The sequence below is a fragment of the Leptonychotes weddellii genome, chromosome 3, assembly GCF_054177405.1.
Source record: "Leptonychotes weddellii isolate Sample4059 chromosome 3, ASM5417740v2, whole genome shotgun sequence".
Taxonomy (NCBI): Eukaryota; Metazoa; Chordata; class Mammalia; order Carnivora; family Phocidae; genus Leptonychotes; species Leptonychotes weddellii.
Window position 1 is genome coordinate 74,520,663 of NC_138371.1, and position 21,714 is coordinate 74,542,376.

Genomic DNA, 21,714 nt, shown 5'->3' on the forward strand with positions numbered 1-21,714 from the left:
TGTCATGTGACTATTTCAAAGATGCATAAAAAACATTTTATAGGGTTCAATAGCTATTTATACATACCAAGCTAGAAATAGAAGAACTTTCTTAATTTAGTAAAGGTTATATATTAAAAACCTTCAGCAAGCATTATACTTAAGTGAGAAGTGAGATACTAGATGCATCCTCTTTAAGACTCGGCATAAGTTAGGGATGCCCACTGCCATTACTACTTGTTTAACATACTTCCAGAAGAATTGATCAAAGGTATTAGAGAGAAGAAAAAAGTAAAAGTATGAGGATGGGAGAGGTAGAAAGAAAACTTCCATTATTTGGAACTGATATATGATCATCTATCTAGAAAAAAGAACCTATTAAGAATTAGAGAGCTCAGCAATGTTGTTAAAACCAAGATAAAGTTTCAAAAAATCAGTACTATTTCTCTACACAAACAATAGACATCAAGAAAATATTTTAATTAAATATTTAAAATATTGATGTCTACTCAAAGAGCATCATGCACAAAATTAAAAAGTTGACATAATGGAAGCAGATAGTTTTTAATATCTAAAACTAACAGGAAATGAATATCTAGAATATACAACAAACTCTTAAAGAGCATTTATCAAAAGACAAGAACCCATATGAAAAATAAAGAGTACAAACAAGCAATTTCAGAAAAGGGAAGCCAAAAGGCCAATAAAAAGATGAAAATGTATTTAAACTCATTACTGATAAGAGGAATTAAAATTAAAACAATAAGCTATAAAATTATGCACATGAGATGGAAAATATTAGCAAGCTCAATAATGTCAAGGGTTGACAGGAATGAGAGGGTTACTGGGAGAGCAACTGGCAGGACTTTGTCAAATTAAGCATAAACATGTATCCTATTACCAGCAGTTGTGCTCCTGGATATATATCCCAAAGAAATCCTTGCAAAGTTCCATGATAAAACAAGTATGAGGCTATTTATCATAGCAGTGTTTGTTGTGACAGAAAATCTGGGTGGCAATCACTGGGAAATATGGGTAGTTAAAACATGGTAGCTACAAACTGTGGAATACTATGCAGCAGTTAGAAGCAATGTAAACATGACAACGTTAAGTAAATGATAAACACATAAGGTTAAATAAAATAAAATAGGGTACAAAACAAGATACACAGCATAATATCATATATGCATAATAAAATTTTATATACATAAAATGGGGGAGGGGGCAGGGTGGAGATACAATTAACGCAAGCCCAACTGAGAGGCCCATGAAGGGTCATAATATATTCTCTTTTTTTTTATTTATTTGAAATTTTCTCTTTAAAATATTTAAAAACACATGTATATAAAACAATACTCACATTATGAAAATACATATAAACCAAAGAGAGCATTTCAGTAGTTATTATAATGACTATCATATTAGAATGGTTCCCTATGGGTCAAGGTCAGGAGTATGGGACTAGAAACAAAAATAAAATGTATAAATAAATAATATCAGTACTTTGCATGGACCAATGATGACAATGTACAATGAACTAAGGAGCATGTTTAGCTCTGTTTTTTATGCAAAAGATCCTTTAAAAAAAAAAATCCCTTAATGGCTATTTTTTCTTAAATTGGAAGGATCTGGTTTTAGCTTGTGGAGATGAAGGAACTACAAAAATAATTGTCTAATTATTATAATTCAGAAAACAATTGAATAGCTGTTCCAAGTAACCAACTCACCATATGTAACTATAGAAATGAATTAGAAATAAGTAATGTCATTTATATTTTCAAGATAAGTCATTTCTGACAATATTCATCACAAAAAACTAGCAAATCAGTAAGCTGCTACCCACAAATTAAGAAGAAAAAATAGACTCTAAAGTACTTGCACTCTAAAAGAATAAAGAAAAATAGAACAAAGGGAAAAAATTTCCGCACCAGAGGCTGTAAACTGTTTTATTTGGTTCACACAGTTGGCAAAAGTAGGTTTTTCACAGGCAAAATTTTGTGCTGACATTAAAAAATTAGGACTTTTCAAAATCCATATTTGTTTCTTCCGAAAAAATCTTAAAGTCAGATTTTACAGGTCTCTTATTTCCACCTAGAGAGGATTCTAGAGCTGAACAAAAGCACCCCATTTACTGGTCACATACTCTCCAAGGTTACATTGTACCTGCCTGACATGCAACATTTTTTTAAAATACCTTTTTTGCATTTTGTACTCCTCATATCTCACTCAAAATTTTACCAAAATATATTCAAAAATTTACTTAGTAATGTAAGCATGTAAGCAGTCATGGGAGGCATGAGCAGAACATGCTAAATGAAAGGATATGATGGATCAAGACAAATCTTTGGGTACTCGAGAAATAGTGAAAAGAGGTTTGGTATTCAGAGGTAATACTGTGAGTATTTGAAACTATGACAGGGTTTTTTGGAGTGGTTAAAGAACAAGTTTCTAATGTAGTTAAGGAACTGATTAATGAATATAGTACATTAAGAAGAAAGTGCAATGGATAGTAGTTTTTGTTTAATTATTCTTTCAAATTAAACACTACCGAGTCCTGCTCACAGTTTTAATGGAAGCTACTTCATTTCTTCTCCATTCTTCTTAATTGGTTTATATACTTCCATAAAAATATATCAATTTTATCAATTGCCTGTTATAAATGAAATATGATAATTCCTGTCAAGATAGTGTTAGGGCATACAAATTTGTGTCTGATTATGAATGAATGTGGTTTTGAGGTTGCTTAGGTAGGGGCAGTGATAAAGCCAGTTTCGCAACTCAAAGTACAGTCTGGAAATCCTAGTCATTTAAATGAGATTATTCATGATGTTGTATTTATTACTTACCTTGAGTATCTATGTTTTAAAGATCTTGTCTGTAAACCATATAACCTTCAATGTCTACTTGCCACATGTAGAAACTGATTTCCTCAAAAAGCATCTAAAAAAGAAACAAGAAAATATGAATTTGAGGATATATTGTTTCATTTCTTTTAAATATAAAAGCAGATGTCAAAATTATTCTTTATGACTTTATTTGGTAAATTTGGATAAGGGGAAGTGTATCTCATAGGACATATTTTATATAAATAAACAGTAGTAATAATGAGATTTTCTATTTAGAAGAATCAGAAATTTCTATGAATACATATTTTGATTCATGTCATAAAATTTTATACTTTCTACAGTACTAATTTTATCTGGCTACTTAGCTTCTATAAGCATTGTTAAGAAATATAATTTTAGGTATGCCTGGGTGACTCGGTTGGTTGAGCTTCCTACTCTTGATTTCAGCTCTGGTCGTGATCTCAGGGTTGTGGGATCGAGCTCCGAGTTTGGGATTCTCTCTCTCCATCTCCCTCTGCCTCTCCCAAGCCCCCATTTGTGCTTGCTCTCAATAAATAAATAAATAAATAAAACATTAAAAAATATATAATTTTAAATACATTGATTCTGATGTCCTACATGAACACAGCCCTACCCTAGAAAATATTTCCTTATTCAAAATAGATTACAAAAATATATTCTTGATTACATCTGAGTTGCTTATAAATGCCAGTATCATAGAGATCAACTAGTTATTGTCCTCATAAAAAAAGGTCAATATCACTTAAATTACCCAGTCAGTACTTTCCACCAACCTAGGGAAGCTTTGCAGAAGTCTTTTAAGAGAAATTGCCACTAAGAGAGAATTAGGATTATCCAGAGAAAATGTTCTTTGCTGAAAGATTTTGATTCTGACTCCTTGATTTTTTAAAGAAGCCTAAGACAAGCAGTTAGGGAAATAGGATTTGGAGGCTGAGTGCCATACCTTTAGTACGTGGTTTTGAGTACTATGGATTCCCAAGCCAAACATCAATAATTTTTGGATTAAACAACATGATTATTCCTTTTGGTCATTAGTGTAGATCTCTCATCTGTGTAGTTTCTCAGTCGCAGCTGCACATTAAAAACACTCGAGACACTTTTAACTATATTGAGACTCAGTATATTTCTTAGATATTGGGCCAGAGTGTAGATATTTTTTTTTAAAAGCCACTAAGGAAGGATATCTGTTCTTCAGGCAAAGAAACAATCTCCCTGCAATTATTTCATTTAATTTCTACAGATCAATAAGACTAACTTCAAAAAAATACTGTCTACAGATATCTATGAAAACTACTGAAAACTTGCTAATCCGACTACTAACAAGTATGACATAAATGGTGGTTGCAGTGAATTTCAAAGGACAATGCACTTAAGGAACGAAAGGTACTACTTTAAAATGTAGATTCCTGCCAGGTGTCATGCTGGAGATTTTGATTCAGAGAAACTAGGCTAAGGCCGTGGATTGTCTATTTTTACAGACATCTCTGGTGATTATAATGCAAAAGGTCTATAGTTCCTATAAAATAGTGGTATAAGAATTTATGAACACTACTACTAGACTCATTATTAGCATTTATAAAAATACTTCTTGAGTTTTATTCTAAGGTAATATTTCTAATCTTAAAAGATAATCCTGAGATGCTCAGGATAAGAAATAACTTTAAATGTAAGTAAGACTTTAGCAATAAATCAATGCAGATAAACTAAAATAATGTTTATGGATAATATATTTTGTAAGTTGTGCTATTCTCCTAAGTAAACTGTATAGGTAATCAACAAAATACTGTGGCAAACAAGAAAAAACTAGATTATATTCTGTAATGAGAATTTAACCTAAAACTACACAAATAACTACAAACATGCCCTCAATGTCTCAGAATTAAATATTTTTTGGCCCTAACTTAGCAGGGGGGAAAAGCTGTTCTAGTATCATTTGCTCTAAGAGCAAAGCTAAAATTTTTTTAAAGAAAAAGTCTTGAGTCATTTCCTTCAACATACACACTAACATAAGTTACTAAAAATAATATGAAATAGGCTGTTAACATTTTAGCTCTGAAACTTCTTATAAACAGGTCCAGAAATACTTTGGAATAAAAATAATATATTCATACGCACATACTCTTTAGATTCTTTCTGAAAAAGAAAAGTCTAATAAATAGGGGTAAATATCCAAGTCTCTGCTCTACATAAGGATGGTGATCTCAATAACTACTAAACCTTTAAAGAGAACTATACTTATTTTCACTTACCTACCTAGTATGGAGGTGCTCCTAATAAAGTATTCTTTCTACATGCATGTGCTGCTAAAGACCAGGTTTTTCTATTAAGTTAACATCAATCTTTAGTTTATGACTAAAGTTGATTCTTTTCCCAGACCCAGTGCGGCTTAATAGCTAGTAAACAATCATGGACCTCCCAAATGTCTTCATGAACACAAATCTATTCCACCTCTCAAATCTGCAGGATCGGATGCAAGTCTGCCTCTGGTTTACAGCTATGCATTCAAGTCCCAATGTCTTTTGGCAAGATTCATGATCTTTTACTATTTGACCTCAGCTGCCTTTTGCTGTTTATCTCTCATCTCTTCATCAACCAAAACTTGGCTCAAATATTGCTTCCTCCTTGAAGGAAATTTCCATCAATCTGACACTAAAAGCTGTCTTTCTCTTCTGATTTCCAGCACTAATTATTGCAAATTACTTAGGTAATTAATCAGGTACTCACTTATGGTCCCTTATTTCTATCTTTTATTATTAAGATTTGGCATGTTTGTTTTATTCCCTTAACTAAATTATAATTTCCCAACAAGCCCTAGCCTGAAAGCATTTAATAAATATGATGATGATTTTATTTGTTGGTCTTCCCAGTAACTGAGTATAGCATTTTACAATGATTCAGTGAGGCATCCAGCTTTTCTCTTTAGTATGCTCCACAACTATTAATGATTTAAAAATTATAATTTCCCTATGCTGCAAGAACTTTTTCATCTCTTTTGAGGCTACCACACCCAACTCTCTTAATGTCTCATAATCCAGGTAATTTTAGTTAACTGAGGGTAATGGTGCAATAACTGCTGTTAATAATAACAATGAATTAACAAGAATGCACATTTTAAAAAATAAATTAGACTCTATTTAAATATACTTAACACAAAAGTCGTAGGGAACAGGTTTAGTGTTTCCTTAGGGAAATTACACACTTTAATAAGAACCAATAACTCTGTAAATAACACAATATATCACAAAAGAATTCAAAGTATACATATTACACTTTAAAAATACAAACTTACAGATAACAGTGTCTGCAACATTTTTTTAAAATGCTGACACTTCTTCCTTGCTTTGAAATACAGTAATGAGAGCTAACATTTATTGATTTCTAAATCTAACTATCATTAATTAATTTTTACAACAGTCCTAAGAAGTACTATTATCATCTCCATTGTACAGATAAGGAAATTGAGGAACCGAGAGATTAACTCGTCCAAGGTGTTACAGTCAATAACTGTCAGAGCTAGATTTCAAACTCATGCAGTCTACAATTATCTACAGTATTTTTTGAAGTCACTGTCCATTAAACTAAATCTCCAGTAGTTCTGGAAGCCTTACTTAATGTATCTTCATATAAATTTCTGCCTTACACCTTCCACCCTTTTGCAAGGTTTATCAGCTTTCCCACTCTAAGGAGAGTACCATGGGGGTCCACTTCCAACTCTTCTCACAAAGAGATGATTTCTAAGCCCTCATTTAGTGCTACATACATTCTATTATTTCTGTACAATTTAAAGAATAAAGTCCCTGTACAATTTACATAATAAAGCATAATAAATACTAAAGATTTATCCTAAAAACCTCAGTCTTGCTTCGAATGTGATGTTCTATAAGCCTAATGACATTAAGATTAAGTATGGCTCAATGCTGGGATATTATATTTATGGTTTTTTTTTTAAGATTTTATTTATTTATTTGACAGAGACACAGCAAGAGAGGGAATACAAGCAGGGGGAGTGGGAGAGGGAGAAGCAGGCTTCCTGCAGAGCAGGGAGCCCGATGCAGGGTTCGATCCCAGGACCCTGGGATCATGACCTGAGCCAAAGGCAGGCGCTTAAAGACTGAGCCATGCAGGTGCCCCTGTATTTATGGTTTTAACTCATTAAAAATTTCTTTATGAGAAACTATACCTTCTTAAAATAGGATAGCCCTCTCAATTTTGGCAGTTTTTACAGAAAGAAAACATGCTTTCTACTTCCCTGAGCTATGGGACTATATCAAAACCTAAACTTCCTTTTTTTTTTTTTTTTTAGAGAGGGAGAAAGTGTGAGTGTAGGGGGTAAGGGCAAAGGGAGGAGGAAGGAGAAAATCTCAAGCAGGCTCCACGTCCAGCTCCACGCAGGGCTCGATTCTATGACTCCGAGATCCTGACCTGAGCCGAAATCAAGAGTTGGATGCGCAACCACCAAAACCTAAACTTCTATAGGTGATTGCTCTCATAGCATAAGCAGGATGTAATTTTGTAGACCTCAAGATCCCATTTATTCTAATAGGTGACTTTTTAAAAAAATCTAATGCACAAACTTCATATGTGGCTGAATGGCAACAGATCACAGCAAAACACTATGGAATAAAATAAAAGCTTTCAGTCTTTTATTTCAATAAAAATGAAACATTCAAAGAATTAAAAATGTATTTAACCCTTGTCTGCTTGCTTATTTGCCATGTCTGCTTTTTTAAAGTTTCCAAATTTCTTCAGTATGACAAGAGTTCTAATCATGCAATGAATGGAAGATTTTTTTTCTCAACTGTTTTTAGCACAGAGAATAATCTTAGCCTGAGTGTATTCAAGCCATTGCTTAGTACCAGTTAAGTCCGTTATTAGGTTTATTCCAGATCACTTATTTAGGGCACCTTCCATAACTTTTATTTATGGTTTTAATGCAACTGTTCTATTTAGTTGAACAGCATAGAATTCCCTCATTGGATACGCCCCTGTCATCGTAAACAACAAAGAACCAGACGTAATTCTAAATCCTGTCCACCAAATTAGGCCTTGTCTTTAGCCCTCTTGTAACTTGTCCAGATGATCTGGCTTCAGTTAAGAAACTATATTTAAAGTCCAAAGAAACTAAAGTTCTTTCTATAAAGGTTGATAATAACCAGCCTATTTAAAGTGTAATAGTAAATGACATTTATTTTTCATTAGAGAAAGGAAAGCAGCAATCTTTGTTTCTTCTTATTTTCTTTCTCCACCAGCATTCTCTAAAACTACAGACCAACCTTAATTACATCTGTTATTTGGGAAATACCAGTGAGTGATTTTTGGGTATAATAATATGCAAACACCTTGAGAGCTAACCTTTCTGGGCAGAAAGAATTATGTACAACATTTTGTCAAATATAGTACCAAGAACATGCATATTAATATTCTGGCAATAACAAATTCACTATGCTTGTTATCCTATTGGGCTGGCTGATAGATAATTAATGAACTAATAGGGTTGGGACCTAGTAAGTGAGTTGGCAGCTTATTTATTACTCTAATTCTATGTAGTTTCTCCCAACTTCAAAAATAAGGTTCTTGAAGACCACTATGGATTGAGAACTCAAGGTTGAGAAATGTTGTAGAGAAAAAAAAACAAAAACAAAAACAGGATTTGGAGACAGAAATCATGTGAAAATGAAAGTCTAGGTTAATAGGTTTACTGTCAATAAAACAAAGACATTACAAAGAAATCATTTCCATTTATTCTTTCAAATGGAAACCAGAACTTTTCAAGGATTTCCTCTGTGGTAGTGTTATAGAAATAAACTATAAAACTATTCTATATAGCTTTATTATATATTTTAAAGCTATTTTACTTTTAGAAATGATAAATATACTAGTGACCTTGCTCTCTACGTTGCTCTCTGCCTTGCTCTAAGTGTTGGCAATGTTTTTTTTTGATAGGATGACTAGGATGATATTGATACTATCATCGTATCTTCTCAGGTTCTGCCTCTTGCCTTTCTGACTCCTGACTCAGTAGTCTCTATTAGACATTCTAGCAATATATACCTGTTATCTTTCTCATGGTACCTTTAGAAATTGCTACCACTGACATCACCTCCATTTTCTTTTTAAAAACATCACGTTCCTCTTTTTCTCATTATCATCATTAACAGGAGTTGCCTACATTTCCAGAATGCTGGAAATAAAGTATTTTTTCAATACTAAGAAGGTCTACAGAGGAAAAAAAAAACAGAGAGAGAGAAGAGAAGAGAAGAAAAGCAACAGTGATAATTACTGCTGATTTCATTGTTCAGGATTATGCTAAAAGCATACAGGCATACCTTGGAAATATTGTAGATTTGGTTCCAGATCACCACAATAAAGCAAATATTACAATAAAGTGAGTCAAATGAACTTTTTGCTTCCCCAGTGCATATAAATGTTATATATAGTCTATTCAGTGTGTACTAGAGTTATGTCTAAACAATGTACATACCTTAATTAAAAGACACTTTATTGCTAAAAAATGCTACCACCTGAGCTTTCCAACAAGTCACAGTCACTGATCACTATAACAAATGTAATAATAATGAAGAAGTTTGAAATATTGCAAATATTACCAAAATGTGACACAGAGACAGAAAGTGGGCAAATGCTATTGGAAAAATGGCACTGAGAGACTTGCCCAATGCAGGGCTGCCACAAACCTTCAATGTGTGCAAAAAATGAAAAAAAGTAATATTTGTGAAGTGCAATAAAATGAGGTAAGGTGGTAGATGGAATTACTGGACAAAAGATAGGGATATCAAAGAAGGAATTTCAACATCAGAAGGTATGCTTAAATTCCTTATGAAACATGGTAACCTTGAAGGTCCCTTCCAAATCCATGATTTTATGAATCTATGATTAAGAATCACAAGAAATTTTATGGGCAAACAAGAGAATGCTTTGGAAAAAAAAAAAAAAGGCATTCACACGTCAAATACCAAAGTTGTACTGCCCCCTTTTGGAGGCAGGTCACAGAAATTCATAAACATTTAATAGGATATCATTAATATTTTTAAGTTCTAAAGCAGGATGGTAAAATATAGGCATTCGCTGTACCAGTCAGCAATTTATTCCTTAACATATTTAACTAACCCCAGTGTTTAAATAAACAAAATAATATAAATTGATGGGGGCCCAACATGAAGAATAAAACAAAAACCTTGGAAGTGATACTGAAATTCAGGCCACCAAATAAAAAATTCCAAAAGAACTGGAATTTAGCCCCCCCAAAATGATGTTTCTGTTGCTGTTGAAACAGAAAATGGGTCCATAACCTTGTGTGTGTGTGTGTGTGTGTGTTTATGTGTGTGTGTGTGTGAGAGAGAGAGACAGAGACAGAGACACTATTGCTTTTGTGCACAACAATTAGGAGTCTTTAAAGAAGTTTCACACATTTTCGAGTATTTTAATGGTGCTATTATGTAACATTTTGGGGCATTTGATACATAAGACACTATAATCCCAAATAAAAACACTACTATATAGATGGATTTCATGAAACGATCAAAAATCTACTTCAATACCTAAAAAGAAATCCATATCTGAATATAAACCATAATGCTTTATTTATATGGTGGTAATGAAGATAATAACAAGCCTAAAAGTGACTCCACTGTACTGAATAATCAAACTAGTAGAGTGTTGTAGGAGCTTAAGTAGAAAATCCTGAATCAGAACTCAGGGAAAATCTTTTTAGAAAATGTTCTCTGTATAAAAACAAAAGAAAATCATGTTAGCTTAAAAAATTAATATAATATGGTAGACTTATTAATTAGTACTTGCTAATTAAGACTAATTTAAAGGAAAACGAATTAAAGGGAAGATATATTTAAATTAACTTACAAAAATTTTTAAATATAATTTTAAGTATGTGCATAGAAACTAAAACTGTTCTCATAAGATTTTCAATATAAGCAGCTTCAAAATGCAGCTATAGATTATTAACTGCTTACAGAAAACATCAAATTTATGCTATAAGACCTTTTAAATGTTCTATAATATGGAAATACCCTCCTTCTAGTATTTATGGCATTGATAATATAAAGCATAATCTTTTTTTATAATGCATACTTCAGCCAAAGTGACTTCTCAAATTATCAACAAAACAAAATAAAACAGTCCTCCAAAATGCAGGGTCCTCATTAATGGAAATAAATCCTACAATATTATCCTAAGAGAAGAGATGCTAGCCAGAATAACTGACAAAAAAGCAGTAAGTAGTTGCACCTTGGGAAAATCAAATTTTCCAATAAAAACAAAAAGATATTAGGGAGAGATGTTAGAATCTCGTGCAAGGAGTTGAAATCCTCACATGTCCACACATTGAAATGACAAGCAGGAAAAATGCAAATAAATGCACAGAAGAATAGGAGTATCATCCTTAGTGATGTCTGAAAAGGAGGTTAATACGACTGGAATATCAAAGTCACCAGTGAGTGTCTGGGGGAAACATCAGGCTCTGACTTTCTGGGTTTTTTTGTTTTTGTTTTTGTTTTGGTGCAGGCACACATAAACAGCAAAAAAAACCATATTACATGAGAAATTTTATGAGCCAGTAGTAATGCCTGATTTTATGATGTCTGGAAACAGCTTTTACCAAAAGAGAACAATATTTCAAATCCTACCAAGATCATTTCAGTATCATGCCAACCTGCCAAATAATGAAGAGTTTTATTAAAGAAAATAACACATTGACACAAGAATAAAATCCTTATAAATGGAAAAAGATGTCTGGATTACACAAATTACCTCCAGGAGTAAACAACGATGGGGTCATTATTGACTGAGTGAGAGATAATTGAGAAATCAAAAAATGAAATCTAAATAGGAGCAAGTGCAACCCAAAAGTGCTTGAGTCACTCCTGTTTATTAGAGATTTTTCATGTTTAGAGGATTGCCTTGTCAAGTTTCTTTTTTGAGATATACAAAAGATAACTGGAATATCATTTTAGATCTTTCGAAGATAACAAATCAAAAACTATACATATAAAATGCGAAGAATTTCCAGAGATTTGCTCCATCTTCTCAGTTTATAATGAACTGAAATGACTATGCAGAAAAAGAAGTACTTAAACGTTTAAACCACAACATTACAGGTCATTGTGCTCGATAAGTGATTTGAGTCTTAATACCATCTCTCTCATAAAGCTTCAAATGCTATTTAAAATGAATCAAATATTAAATGTTCCCTATATTGCTGGCATTTATAATTCTGTGATTTTTCTGATGATTCCTTCCTTAGCACTGAGAATATAGTTGTAGATACCAATGTCGATACAGATACAAAAAATACACCCTATGTAAATATATATAATATGGAATTTTAACTTGGTACAATGAACTGCAAATCAGTGCATGGAAATAAAACTTAGTATGTTCAGTAAAAATTAAATATAAAACATTTAAAAATACCTACTGATGGGCTGGTTACAACAGAGAGCAATTGAAGCAAAAAATAAAATGAAATATTCAGTTGATTCAAATGGAAAATAATAAAAACAAATTATCTCAATATGTTGGGCTGCCTCTCTTTTGGATTGAACCAGGTGAAATTGTTTGTTTTATTGTTCAAAAAAGACTGAATATTGGAAATTTCATATGGTTTAAACTAAAAGCATTAGAGTTAACATATTTAATTCACTTAATTCTATGAAATATTGTAATACAAACCATGAAACAATGTCAATTCATTGACTAAAATGTATTTTCAAATAATTTTACTACTATACAAAAAAGGTGAAAAAGGAGTAAACACTGTAAGTGATTTCTGTTGCCCCCAGATTATTAAATTAAGAGATTAGGTCTTTAGCAAATTTGAGCATATTACTATGTAGATTCTTAGGTACAAAAAATCATCATCACTGTTTTATTCTTCTTAGATGTGGAAGATGTAATAAGAGGAAGGTTATAAATGAGAGCAAATTCACATTTAGAAGAGAAGGAAATCAACAAAGTCCTCCATATTTACAATAGCTTAATAAATTTTTTGGCCAAGTACTGTAAGGTGAGAACTTCTTCCACCATGTTATTGCAAGTTCATAATTTTAAAAAAATGGTTTACTATAAATAAAGGCAATCTATGTTAACTGGTGATTGATCAATTAGTCAATTAATGTAACTGAAAAAGGATCATATATTTATGTAATAATAGTTTAGCATAAATTTCAAGGAATGAATTCTCAATTTTGCCTGATCCTAAAAATGTGTCCTAAAAAGATACCAACAAAAAAACCAAAAATTAATACAATATTTAAATTTTTATATACCTAATTATAACATTAGGTATATCAAAATTATGTATTTTGGTATACCTAATGTTTGGTCAGAACGAAGAGTGTGGCTGTACCAGTTGTTAAAATACCAAATAGTAAAAGGCTTTCATACTTGTTAGAAAATGGCCACTGCTCTCCATTTCTCTCCACATGGTCTTCTTCTCTAAGGACCTCATCCCCACCAAGAAGACTTTTCCACGTTCTAACCCCTAAGGAGATAACACCCAGCAGAACAGGGACCCACTCAAATTAGTTGGTGCCTCTGCTATACCAGTTGTTAAATGTTTCAAATCCCTCCTCTGTTAATAAAACAGGAATAGTTGCAGAAGCTTTGTATTTGGAGTCAGACAATGTTATAGTAGCTCTACTACCTGGGTAAGTCAATGGACCTTTCTGAAATTCCAACTTCCTTTTTTGAAATAGTTATTAATAACTACTTAGTAGAGCTGATTGTGGATTGTGTGAAATGACATGAAGTGCCTATGAGCAATGGTAGGCATACCACTTACTCTCCCCTCACCTTATTAGAAATATAGCACAGTTGATCCTTGAACAACAGGGGATTAGGTGTGCCAACCCTGCATGCAGTCAAAAATCCATATATAATACTTGACTCCCCCAAAACTTAACTACAAACAGCCTACTGTTGACCAGAAGCCTTACTGATACCATAAACAGTTGATTCACATATATTTTGCATGCTATATGACTTATATACCATGTTCTTACAATAAAGTAAGCTAGAGAAAAGCAAATGTTATTAAGAAAGTCTTAAGGAAGAGAAAATGCATTTATAGTACTGTATTTATTGGGAAAAAACCCTGCATGTATGTAAGTGGACCCACACAGTTCAAACCTGGGTTGTTCCAAGGTCAACTGTAAATACTACATGGGAAAATAAGCAAAAACTGCAGTCCTTTCTTCACAAATGGGTTACGTTTCAAACATTCATTTTTGAAGTCGGTAGTCTAGTAATGTATTTTCCTCATAGTGATCACTATATAAAAGTAATAATGTATCTCAACAATTTTATAAATTCCAATTTCATCTATAATATACTGTTTTCATACATGGAAAAAAGCTTATTGAGTATTCATATATGCTAGGCACTATTCTAAGAATTTTACATTTAAGTTATTTAATCCTCAAAACAAGCTTATGGAATAGTATGCTCTTATCATGCCCACTTAACAAATGAGGAAATCAAGACAGAGAGGTGCAATAATATAGTCTAGGTCGTATTAGCTAGTAAATGGCAGAGCCAGGATTCATCCTAAACAACCAGGCTCAAGAGCCTATGCTCCTAATCACTATATTATATTATCTTTGGAGTTATTTGAATCATAAAACACATAAACATTTATAAAAATCAAAACACTGAGAAAAATTACATGGTAGTTTCTCAAATTGTGATAGAAATCAAACTGAGCAAAAGAAGAAAAAAGTATACTGAATTTATCTTGCATACTGGTGGGCTTGAAGAAAAGCAGCCAGAGATAGATTAGATTTGTGGAGATAAAGGCTGTCTACTGTTAAAGGTTTAAATGCTATCATTGCTTCTTCATCACAGCCTAAGCTCCTGAGTTATCTTTCCTTTCCTTTCCTTATTTGCATATCTATCTTTCAGAGTAAGTGTCTTTTTAAAATACAGTTTGCAAATAGGCCCAAGGCCAACCAGTATTGACCTGGGCTCCCAAGTCTGGATTATCAACAGTGACCAGGTTCTTGTCTGGCCCCTTTCCCAAAGATCAAGAGAATGGGAATATTTTTTCCAAGGAGATTAAGTTCAATTACTGCCTGCCTCCCATCTTCTTCAGATATACCTAGGCACTTCCTTTTATCCTTGAGACTCTGAATTCTTCCTGTGACCATTTCTGGCTTTGAAAGCTTGTTCTTTAAATTCAGTTTTTGGTGTGCTAAAAATGGTTTCCATCTAATGCTCTTAGTACTACGTTTAGATTGTTCACAATATTTTCATTTGAGCTTTCTGCTACATTTTATTTTTAGTATCAAGGTGGCTGTTAAGTATTTTATTCGTTTATTTGGTATATTAAATGTTCTGAATACTACTTTCCAGTATCTTAGAACCTATTACTTTACTATTTCATTTTTAATTCTTTAGCATTTTAGGTATCCCTAAATATTTACATTTGAGCATTTTAAGGGTATTAAGATTTTAGTTTAGACTGTAGGTCTCACTAAATTTTTTATTAGAATTACATTCAATTTTTTTGGTTAAAATGCATTTTTTCCTATCTCCATTATTAAGACTTTTCTGTATACACTGACTTCAGTATTTTACAGTTATGTTTAGAATTTCAATAAAAGGGTGACTATGCAAGATCATTTTACTTATGTAATTTATTAAGTTTTATTCATATTTGATGGCTAACAAATCATTTTAACAGTGTGGGGTCACAAAAAGATGAAAAGGGATCTATCATACTATATATTTTCAGTCCCAAATTCAAATGGATCATCTTTATAACTGTCCATTTACTCTAAACAACATATCATAACAGTATAAAATAAATAATACCAGCCTAAATGGGAAGAATTCTTATCTTTGGGTTTGTTAAGTAGTTGTCTTAGTGGGGTTTCTAAGGAAACAGACTCTGGGACTAAGACTGAGTATACATAATTTATTTGGAAGGTTCAGAGAAACTGGCAGGGAAATGGGGAGGTGATAAGAGAAGGGCAGGCAGCTAATATAGGGTACATTATTAAGTTAGCTAAAACAGAAGCCAAGTGAAACTTAGTCTCATGGGGGAAACGGGCAAATAGTGTAAGATACAGGTCTCAGCAGGGCGCCTGGGTGGCTCAGTCATTAAGCGTCTGCCTTCGGCTCAGGTCATGATCCCAGAGTCCTGGGATCGAGCCCCGCATCAGGCTCCCTGCTCCGTGGGAAGCCTGCTTCTCCCTCTCCCACTCCCCCTGCTTGTGTTCCCTCTCTGGCTGTCTTTCTCTCTGTCAAATAAATAAAACCTTAAAAAAAAAAAAAAAAAAAAGATACAGGTCTCAGAACTGTCTAAGCCAGGGCCAAGGAAGCTGAAACCTGTCAGTCATTGCTTATGGTCTAAACCCAGTGGCTTCTAGTAGCTCAAATGCAGTCTTATGGTTAAGATGTAGGTGCTGTCCTTTGGAAGGCTGATATGCACAAAATGGTAAGGGGCTACAAGGGTGTATGGTTAGAGTACCACATTAACTATTACATTAGCAAAACTATTAGGCACCCCCCCCCATCACCACAGTAATCTTTTTTTTTTTTAAATGAGCATGGAGACCAACACAGAGCTTGAACTCATGGCCCTGAGATCAAGAACTGAGCTGAGATCAAGAGTCTGATGCTTAACCAACTGACCCACCTAGGCGCCCCAGTAATCATTCTGACAAAGTAAATTTAGCCCTGAATGTTGGTGAAATTTTGGCAAACCAGTTTTACCTGGAAGCAGAAAGTATGCTAACAATATTTAAGTATTACGAATGATAAGATAGTGTGTAACTTCTCTACTCAAAATGCTAACAAAACAGAAGCCTGGTACTGAGACACTAGGAAACAAGCTCAAGGAATAATATCGGCCCACGATTTAACACTTTCAAGAAATAATATTCATTTCCTCCCTGGCCCTTGAAGATTGGCTAACTATCATGAATGACACACCTGGACTAGGAAAGTTCAGACCAACAGACTACCTCAGTGAAAACAAGTGGTCATTGATGTTCTTCACCCCAGAAAGGCAGCAGTACCGAAGACAAAAATTTGGGAAAAACTAGCCAAAATGTACAAGACCACACGAGATGTCATCTTTGTATTTGGATTCAGATCCCATTTTGGTGGTGGCAAGACAACTGGCTTTGGCATGATTTAAGATTCCTTGGATTATGCAAAGAAAAATGAACCCAAACATTGAGTTGCAAGACACAGCCTGTATGAAAAGAAAAAGACTTCAAGAAAACAGCGAAAGGAACTCAAGAACAGAATGAATAAAGTCAGGGGAGCTGCAAAGCCAATGTTGGTGCTGGCAAAAAGTGAACTAGAGATTGAACAACAGAAGGACTAAAGATTCTACAGTGACTTTATCTGTGGTGATTATGCAGATTTTTCATGAGAGGATTAACAAACCAGGAATAAAGAAAAAAATGAAAGAAAGAATCCTTACAGATCCCTATAATGTATCAAACCATAGCAAGGAAAAACACCCACCAAAACAAGAGATGTGACGCATCATCTCAAATAATCAATCTGTTTACCTAGTAAATGGGCCTGAAGGTACATGCTATAAAAGAAACGAACTATGGATTAAAGTCATTTGTAGAATCCACAAATTCTCTTAAGAATTGCTTCCCCAACCTGAGTATAATTTTTCTGATTTAATTCTTTCTCATCTTTGAAGTTTTTCTGGTTCCTCCCAGTATTTGTCTGACTTGAATCTTGGGGTCTTTTCTTTGGAGTGTGCCATAGCATTTATGTTTCTTGAGGTCCAGGTCCCGGCTTCACCATAATTCCAAAGTTCCTTTGGTCAATGAAATGCCAAGTCTGATGGATTATTATTTCTGGATCTTTACTCTGTAAACTGGATTAGTGCTTGCAGCCACTGGACAAAACAGACTAGATGGCTAAGCCTTGAGTCCTATGGGCCATAGAAGGGCACCTTTGGTCACATACTGCCCACTAAGGTGGGTTTATTCAAGAGTAATGATCTTCTGAAAGCTATACATAGTGAAAAATCTAAGTGTATGTAAACTATGTATCTGTACCCAAGACTAATATTTGTAGATGTGAGAGTGATTTGTTCATTATTTTTTACAGAGAATAGAGAAAAAAGGTGGAAAATGTGTGTGTGTGTGTATTTGTGTATGTGTGTGTAAGTGAAGAAATGCCATTTCGCCCTAAACTGTGCAAGGCTATAAATCATACTATTTGGGACAATTACGTATGCATTTACTTCCTCTGAATTATATTTTCACAACATAGTTAAGCATTGGTCTATTTCTACTGCGGAGAGTAGTGCCTGGAATTTGTCAGGGTACCTCTGCTATTACTCTGGGTTGTGTGGTTGTCAGACTTAGTTTCAGTGTGTATGCATGGGGAAGGTGCCTGGTTTGGGTGGGAGGTGGGCAGGGGGGAGAGGTAACAGGAAATATGAAGAGTAAGAGATTTACCTACGAAGAATATTTCCTTTCTCAAAAAGAGTAAGTCTGGTAAAAAAATATAGTATAAAGCAGTAAACATTTAGGAAAAAAGAATAAAATCAAATTTTTATATATTTTAAAAGACCAATTTATAATATAAAATTATATACTATTAATAACTCTTGAGTATAACAATTTTATGGACAGCATGACTAATTTCTTATATCAAAATTTAGTAACAATAACAGAAATTTACAGCTGGAAGGAACCTTAGCAATCTCCCAGACCTTGCCTTCATTTTCAAGAAGAAGAAACAGAGCTAAAAGGTTGACTTGCCAAAGGTCATAGTCAGTGATAAAAGGGCTAGGACCCAGTTCTCCTCATTTCCTATCAGATGTCCTTTACACAAATAATTTTGAAATATTAACTTTTTTTTCAATTTGCAGAGCTTTTCATTTGAGCTCCACAGAACATTTTCACATAAATAATATTTGTAGGAAATATTATTAGCATTGCACCACATCCCAACATGAACATATTTCAAATCTGTACATCTCTACTTTTAATTCATTTACTTACTAAGAGAACAGTCAAGAAAAGATGTTTGTATATGGGTATATATTAAGAACTATGCCTTAGACTATTCTTACCAATTTCATTAACATGAAATACATCTGAATTACTGTAATTTTTAAAATTTACAGTAACCATCAATCTCAAAGACAGAGCTATTTTCTAAGTCATACCTTCTAAAATCAAGCAAATTGTGGAAAAGAGGGGAAGTGAACATGAATCTTTTTAAAAATTACCCAGCGATCTAATTCAAAGTCTTTTCCCCTTCTACTGTTTTTATTGTTTTTCACCTTTCCCCAAAACTACATAAACTATAATATGAGAAAAGCTCTTCATCAATTCATACAAGGTTTTTAAGCAACAATGTAATACTACTTCATTAACAAGTCCACTGGGTACAGAATTTTTTGGTGTGGACATGGAACAGATTGAAGGAAGTTTCAGTCTTTAAAAAAAAGCTGGCTCAGAATAAAGGCCAACATGGAGAGGATGATAAACTAGTCTAGATCCACTTGAGAAAAAGACTCATTTTCAATAAAAAATATAGTGAATACACTTGTATTCTTAAAAATGCACAACTGTTTATGTTAAGAATAAAATAGCTTTTTGGGGAAACCATAATAATAAATTAATCCAATCCATAGCACAGCTTTTATAAGAAAATACGTTTTAGTTCCTGCTTTGGAGGCTGGGAGACTATTTTCCCTTTGCCATGGATGATGGCCACTGGCATGAAGGCAACATGGAGGCTCAAGGAATAAGCCTTCCTCTCCAGAGGAACATGGCATGAGCACAGTACAAAGACAGCATTAGCGATGTCTTCACAAGTCAGATGCTCAGAATCCATAATACCTAGACTCATATTCCTAGTGAATGGGACAATCTATAATAATGCGATCATAGGAATTACAGGTTTGAAAGGGACAAATAAAATTTATTTTCCCAACCCTTAAAAATCTGACCTGGATCCCATTAACATGTAACTAAGTTTCTAGTTTATGTCATATACTTTCCCAAATATAATGTGATTTAATCATCACTAAAATCTTAGGGTATAGGTATTACCATCCTCATTTAGCAGATGAGAGAACTGAGAGACTAAGAGAAGAAAAAACTCCGGTCTGGATTGGAAAACTGTGCAACTAGAACCTGAACCCAAGTCTAATGCTTTCCTCCATCTTTCTACACTGCCGTTACACCTCTGTAAAATGATTATTTATTTGTCTCTGTTTATTACAAGGTGACTGAGGAAACTTATAAAATACCAGTGCCATATATTAAAGTGTAAATAAGTGAGGAAATTGAGACAAAGAAAAATTATGATTGGGCAAAGTTTAAGAAAGAGTTGTAGGAATGAATGTTTTAACATATCGTGATGATGGTACAATTAACATAACAATACGTAAGACTTTTTTTAAAATATCATTACCAAAATAGAAACTGCATGGGAAGTTCAGCTCTGTTATAAGGTATAAATTCCCTCTGGAATTCTCTTTTCTATGAGTTTCTCTCATTTCCAGTGATGTAGCTTTCAACAATGATCCAAAATCAGGCAAGTCCTCCCTTTTCCAGGGACTAGGATAATGTAATCTCTGGGAACAATGTCCTAGGAACCTAGTTCTATATACTAGTTCCTTTTGAAGACAGAAATATATACCCAATTCCAAAACAGTAAATTACCAAAATAAAGTATAACTTGGGGTTTAGGGTTCAGTTATTGCCTATTTAATGAAGTAATCCCAAAAGTCTCTGGGGGAACCTGTGCAATGACCAAGAACATCTACACAGTATTTCTACTTTCTAACATTCATTTCCAAAGAGATTTTAATTCAAATCAGAACAAATGCACTTCAATAGATTACATTAATATAATACCCAATTTTGATCATACTATGTATTTTGGAAATTGGAAGATATATTAGAGATGTTATATATGGAAAATGGAAGGAAGAAATCATGAAAAAGTCAAACTTCTAAGTGTCAGCACTTTCCAAAATAACACTTGTAAAATGCATTTCAAACATATCTTTTCAATTAAATATTTATTAATTAGAAATCAAACCACAATTTCTTCCTGGGAAAAAGCAGAGTGTATTCATTTAACATAGTATGAAAATGGCGTACAATATAACAAGGGTTACAAGGTTGGCTTTTATCCTATAAATGTTTTTGGCTCTTATGACATAACAAATTCTTCATTACTGTGGAGAAAGCTAACACACTGGGCTAAAAGGTAGAGTGTCAAGTGCATCTGTCAATATTTAAATTCATATGCTTCTGAAGTAACTGATATAGTGGGAAAAAGTGCAAAGGGAAAGAAGTTTAACCCCACCCCAGCTCAGTCCTACTTGCACGGTATTCTCCCAATCAGCCCATACTTTCGTTTTCTGAGTAGGCATGGAGCTCTATGGTTTACTGAGAAACTGACATTCCCGGTCCTCTGCTTCCAAGCCTGCCACTGTAAGATCTTGTGAGCAGACAAAATTACACATGATATACATTTTAAATTCTCCTCTCTTCTCACCTACTTACCTATTTTTCGTTCTTTCTTTCCTCTTTCTTGCTTCAAGGATAGAGATTAGAAATGGTATTGCTTACTTCCCCAAATACACTATGGGAATAAATGGATACTACAAGTTTAACACTGAAATTTAAATAGTATGACTGAAATATAGCTCTGAAGAAGTAACAAATGCCCACTTACAAAAAGCATTTCCTGTTTTGTTAATAAAACCTGGCTCTTGAAGCTATAAACGATTTATTATTTCTAATAAATTCCACATATAGTTGGATTTGATTGTAATTTAGACTTCCATATTGTTAGCATTATATATACATCATAGCTCCTCTATTAAACT

The 21,714-nt window shown here is 33.4% G+C and overlaps 1 protein-coding gene across 6 annotated transcripts in view; it reads right to left on the minus strand.

Moving 5' to 3' along the window:
* The window catches only part of MBD5 (methyl-CpG binding domain protein 5), a 433,945-nt gene that overhangs the window by 260,446 nt on the left and 151,785 nt on the right, over positions 1-21,714 (minus strand). For all 6 annotated transcript variants that reach the window (XM_081814476.1, XM_081814477.1, XM_081814474.1 and 3 more), the window contains exon 2: positions 2,826-2,919. The gene's annotated coding sequence lies outside the window, so the exon portion shown is untranslated. The remainder of the gene's footprint in view (positions 1-2,825; positions 2,920-21,714) is intronic.